The sequence below is a fragment of the Oncorhynchus gorbuscha genome, linkage group LG24 (assembly GCF_021184085.1).
Source record: "Oncorhynchus gorbuscha isolate QuinsamMale2020 ecotype Even-year linkage group LG24, OgorEven_v1.0, whole genome shotgun sequence".
NCBI classification, from domain to species: domain Eukaryota; kingdom Metazoa; phylum Chordata; class Actinopteri; order Salmoniformes; family Salmonidae; genus Oncorhynchus; species Oncorhynchus gorbuscha.
Window position 1 is genome coordinate 20,517,532 of NC_060196.1, and position 6,000 is coordinate 20,523,531.

At 39.9% G+C, this 6,000-nt stretch overlaps 1 pseudogene; it reads right to left on the reverse strand.

Annotated features, from left to right (window-relative positions):
• LOC124012183 overlaps positions 1–5,699 on the reverse strand; it is a 48,775-nt pseudogene extending 43,076 nt beyond the window's left edge.
• Positions 5,700–6,000: the final 301 nt, after the last annotated feature.

Here is a 6,000-nt window from a genome sequence, read left to right on the forward strand (position 1 = left end):
GGAAAAATACTGGTAGGTGACTTTTGCGCACCAATTTCCACGCAGACACCGTGCGGGACCCCTGGTAAATGTAGTCTCTTATGGTCAATCTTCCAATGATATGCCTACAAATACGTCACAATGCTGCAGACACCTTGGGGAAACGATAGGAAGTGTCCGTTCATTCCTGTCGCATTCACAGCCATATAAGGCGATCATGGAAAACGTGCCATCAGAAATCCTGTTGATTTCCTGGTCGCTCAAACATCTTGGTTTTGCCTGTAGGTTTTGTTCTAAGGCACTCACAGTAAAAATCTTTGCAGTTCTGGACACGTCAGAGTGTCTTCTTTCCAAAACTATCAATTCCAAGCATAGTCGAGCATCTTTTCGTGACAAAATATTGCGCTTAAAACGGGCATGTCTTTTTATCCAAAAATGAAATACTGCCCCTAGAGTCTTAACAGGTTAAAGATTGAGAAAGAATGTGGGTATTTGGGTGGGTATTTGTGGGTATTTATTTTTTATTTCTACTTTGCACATTCTTCCATTGCAAAACTACCATTCCAGTGTTTTACTTGCTATATTGTATTTACTTTGCCACCATGGCCTTTTCACAATTGTAAATGAGAACTTGTTCTCAACTTGCCTACCTGGTTAAATAAAGGTGAAATAAAAAAATAAATAAAAATGTATTTATTTTGATCAAAAGCCATGAATGAGTGAGTCACTCAGCTTGATGACAAAACATCAGGACTTTCATTCCGTTTCTTCACATCAGCAAAGGACTCCGTGTTTCAGAAACTCACTTTACATAGAGGGGCTATGACTCTTTCACGCTGTGAAAGTAAAGCCAGTTTGTTATTTTTTTCTGTTTTTAGAGGGAGAGAAACCAAAAGCCCACCATGCCTATTTTTCAAAAATCGTCAGTCTGACGATGGTGGTGCAATGACAGAATGCCACCATCTACCACTAATGGTCGGGCCGTAAGAGTTTACACTTTTACAGGAAGAACCACTGTATTACGCATTGGATCACTAAAAAACTAAACATTTACATTACCATGTAGTTTACGAGCAAAATGGTCTGACTGATGTGGACATAAAATCGGTAACTATATATCACACCAATACATTATAGAAATCTACCAAAATAGACAAGATCATGCCACCACAGAAAGAAAAATGCCTGTCTCTGTGGAAAAATCACCCTGATTAACTCTTTAGTCATATCCCAGTTTACCTATTTGCTTATGCCTTGCCTACACCTAGCGAACAGTTTAAAATGATATGAGATTTTTATTTTATTTGGAATGGTAAGCCAGACAATATTAAAAGGGCCTATTTATATAATGAATATAAATTCGGAGGGCAGAAATGGTTCAATATTAAAACATTAGACCTCACTAAAGTCAAACAAACGTTATACTTTAATCCAAACTGGTTCTCTAGAAAATGAGTAAGAATGTCTCACCACATGTTCAAGAATGGCTTTTTCCCCTTTATTCAGATTACAACCCCTTACTTTCGGTTATTTGAGTAAAAATAGCGCTATTTTTAAAACAAGCCATAGAAAATGGGTGGCATTGTCAATTTAATCCACCAGAAAAGACAGAAAATACAACGCCAATATACCATTTGATTTTTTAAAAAAATTGATACAAAAAATATATATTTTTAAAGTATAATCTTTGTAAATTATATCATTAACAGGACTAGTGGATTTATCACACATGCAGCTAGCAATGAGGAAGCGGCCCACTTCCGGGGTGCCGACGCTGATTGAATTGGCCCGGAATCGGGTGTCAGACTCGGCTCAGAATCAAAATGAATGACTGCCCAGAATCGTCCATTTCAGTCTACAGGAAGTTCAGCCATCTTTGCCGGCATCTTGCCAAAATCCCACCAGAAACAGCTAGATGTAAATTTAAATAAATGTAGAGTAAGGAACTTTTGTCGGCCCTGCTTTAAAGTCCAAAATTGGTTAAAAAAAATTGTGAAAAGGAAAAACTACATACAAAAAGGTATCCTATAATAGTATACGTTTAACCTCTTGCTCCTACCTGGCACGCAGGCATCCCATCTAGAGCTCTGGAAATAGAAATGCGCTATGCTAAATGCTAATAGTATTAGTTAAAACTCAAACGTTCATTAAAATACACATGCAGGGTATTGAATTAAAGCTACACTCGTTGTGAATCCAGGCAACAAGTCAGATTTTTAAAATGCTTTTCGGCGAAAGCATGAGAAGCTATTATCTGATAGCATGTAACACCCCAAAAGACCCGCAGGGGACGTAAACAAAATAATTAGCATAGTCGTCGCTACACAAACCTCACAAATAAATATAAACATTCATTACCTTTGACCATCTTCTTTGTTGGCACTCCTAGATGTCCCATAATCACTATTGGGTCTTTTTTTCGATTAAATCGGTCCATATATAGCCTAGATATCGATCTATGAAGACTGTGTGATAAACGGAAAAAAATAGCGTGTCATAACATAACGTCATTTTTTTAAATTCAAAAAGTCGACGATAAACTTTCACAAAACACTTCGAAATATTTTATAATGCAACTTTAGGTATTAGTACACGTTAATAAGCGATAAAATTCATCAGGAGGCGATGTCAATTCTATAGGTGTCCGTCTCGAAAAAATGTCTTGGAGAGAGCTCGACCAAAACATCCGGTCGGAGACCGGAGGGAATCGATTCCCTTGATTCGGTTAGACCAAGAATCAAAGCTGAATCAAATGACAAGACTCTAGACAACGTGTGGAAGCTGTAGGCACTGCAACCTCGGCCTCATTTAATTCGGTTCACTTTGAACAACACCTGGAAGTAGCGCAAGGATATTTATTTCCATTTTCAGTGATCAGATTTTCCTGCACTTTTCGATGAAACGCACGTTCTGTTATAGTCACAGCCGCGATTTAACCAGTTTTTTAAACGTCTGAGTGTTTTCTATCCACACATACTAATCATATGCATATACTATATTCCTGGCCTGAGTAGCAGGGCGCTGAAATGTTGCGCGATTTTTAACAATGTTCGAAAAAGTAGAGGGTCGACTTAACAGGTTAAGGAGCACAATATTGACAGCTGTACCATATAGATTGAAAGTATTTTTCCAACTGTTTTGCAATGTACCGCTTCCATGGCACATGGTTTATGAACTGATATGCAAAACGACGCCGGATTCAAAACGTATAATTTTTTCCATATAAATTTGACAAAATTCTTGCAACCAATAGAATGATAGATATACAGCAACCAACCAGTAAGAATTCCGACTCACAGACCTGTTAGTTTTTCATTCAGAAGCCCTCCTGTTCTCCACTCATTACCTACATCTGTTTGAACTCGTTACCTGTTTAAAAGACACCTGTCCACACACTCAGACTCCAACCTCTCCACAATCAACAAGCAGCTTGGTGAGAAGGCAACAACTGTTTGCGCAATTATTAGAAAATGGAAGAATTTCAAGATGACGGTCAATCACCCTCGGTCTGGGGCTCCATGTAAGATCTCACCTCGTGGGGCATCAATTATCATGAGGAAGGTGAGGGATCTGCCCAGAACTACACGGCAGGACCTGGTCAATGACCTGAAGAGAGCTGGGACCACAGTCTCAAAGAAAACCATTAGTAACACACTACGCCGTCATGGATTAAAATCCTGCAGCGCACGCAAGGTTCCCCTGCTCAAGCCAGCGCATGTCTAGGCCCGTCTGAAGATTGCCAATGACCATCTGGATGATCCAGAGGAGGAATGGGAGAAGGTCATGTGGTCTGATGAGACAAAAATAGAGCTTTTTGGTCTAAACTCCACTCTCCGTGTTTGGAGGAAGAAGATGGATGAGTACAACCCCAAGAACACCATCCCAACTGAAGCATGGAGGTGGAAACATCATTCTTTGGGGATGCTTTTCTGCAAAGGGGACAGGACGACTGCACCGTATTGAGGGGAGGATGATGGGGCCATGTATCGTGAGATCTTGACCAACAACCTCCTTTACTCAATAAGAGCATTGAAGATGGGTCGTGGCTGGGTCTTCCAGCATGACAACGACCCAAAATACACAGCCAGAGCAACTAAGGAGTGGCTCCGTAAGAAGCATCTCAAGGTCCTGGAGTGGCCTAGCCAGTCTCCAGACCTGAACCCAATAGAAAATCTTTGGAGGGAGCTGAACGTCCGTATTGCCCAGCGACAGCCCTGAAACCTGAAGGATCTGGAGAAGGTCTGTATGGAGGAGTAGGCCAAAATTCCTGCTGCAGTGTGTGCAAACCTGGTCAAGAACTACAGGAAACGTATGAGCTCTGTAATTGCAAACAAAGGTTTTTGTACCAAAAATTAAGTTCTGGTTTTCTGATGTATCAAATACTTGTCATGCAATAAAATGCAAATTAATTACTTAAAAATCATACAATGTGCTTTTCTGGATTTTTGTTTTAGATTCCGTCTCACAGTTGAAGTGACAGACCTTTACATGCTTTGTAAGTAGGAAAACCTGCAAAATCGGCAGTGTATCAAATACTTGTTCTCCTCACCTTGTGTGTGTAATATATTGATAGAGGAATTCTAAATTCATTTAATGTTTTAATTGCCAAAACCAATTAGCACTCATTTCTAATTCATTTAATGAGTTGTATAAGTTCATTAATCATGCATGAAGTAGATCGAGACCAGTCTTAAAAGCCAGGTTAAAGAGCGTTTAATTCCAGAGAGTACTAAATGCTTACACACATTACCACAGGTTATAAACTGAAAATGACGTCAGCGTTTTCCAAATGTTCCGTTTCACAAACAGAGGGCCCCTCTAATTCTCAAGCCTCCGCGTTATCAGCACGAAGTCAAGGCCAGTCAGCATAAATCAACATTCCCGACCGTTTTGGAGATGGCCCGTTCCCACCACCTGGAGATTTGTACAACTGAATGAACTTAAAGAACAGACCTTCATTGTTACTAAACTTCCTTACTACATTATATACAATTGTGAAAGGGAGCAAGAGGGACAGTACATTATAGCATTTGGACTAGTCAGTTTCTGATTGGAATGTATACATAATTAGTCATTTCAAACATATTTTCCTCTATCAATCCTCCCTTTGATCAAATATTATACATTCAAATCTACAAAATAAAAATATTATTATAAATGTTTACCCGACTCTTCACCCATCTTTAATCAAATCTAACCTTAACTCCAACTGTTTTTAAATCTGCATCAGAATCATAACTCCTCTTTCAGGATTCTTTTTTTTCTTTTTACAATCTTTATCAAAAAACAGTTTAATCATTGAAACAAATTACAATCTAATTCCCCTTCATCTCAACACTATTCTCATCAAACATAAATTCCCCACAAATGACAGATCCGGATTCGTCCACTTCCTCTGTAGACATGCCTTCAGTCCTCCACAGGTCAGAATCTGGAATCGGCCCATAACGCACCATCTGTTGGGTCATTGATCTTTCCAGAGTCCTGGAAACAAGGCCTCGCACACAGGGAATTAGACAACAGCCGCATAAAATTAAAACAGTCATACAGGTTGATACAGCCCAAAACACCACATTTTCCCATAAATACTGTCTACCCAATTTAGTTCAGAGAAGTATCCACCCCAGAGTTTCTGCCAACCCGTGAGCCAGGGTGGTCAAACCAGCTGAGGCTTCGGGCACTGATTCGTCCGGAGCCGTGCCACCCGGGATGTAAGACATGGTCCTGATTACCACGCCCACTTCCTCCTTTTATCCTATGCAATTCTATTCTGTCAGGTCTTCCAGCTGGTTGCTTCAGTCTGTTCTACAAAACCTATTCCTGCTAAAGCGCTGTTGATTACCATAACTATAAATACACACCTCGTGGAACCCCAATGTTATCAATATATACTCTGTCGTCAAAAGACCCAGATGGAGCATCCCTTCTCTCTCGTTTGACTAACTTCATGTCTTGGTGTTGTATGAGTGTAAAAGGCATTCCTAAATGTACTAAAGCACATAGTCCAGTCCAATCAGTCGG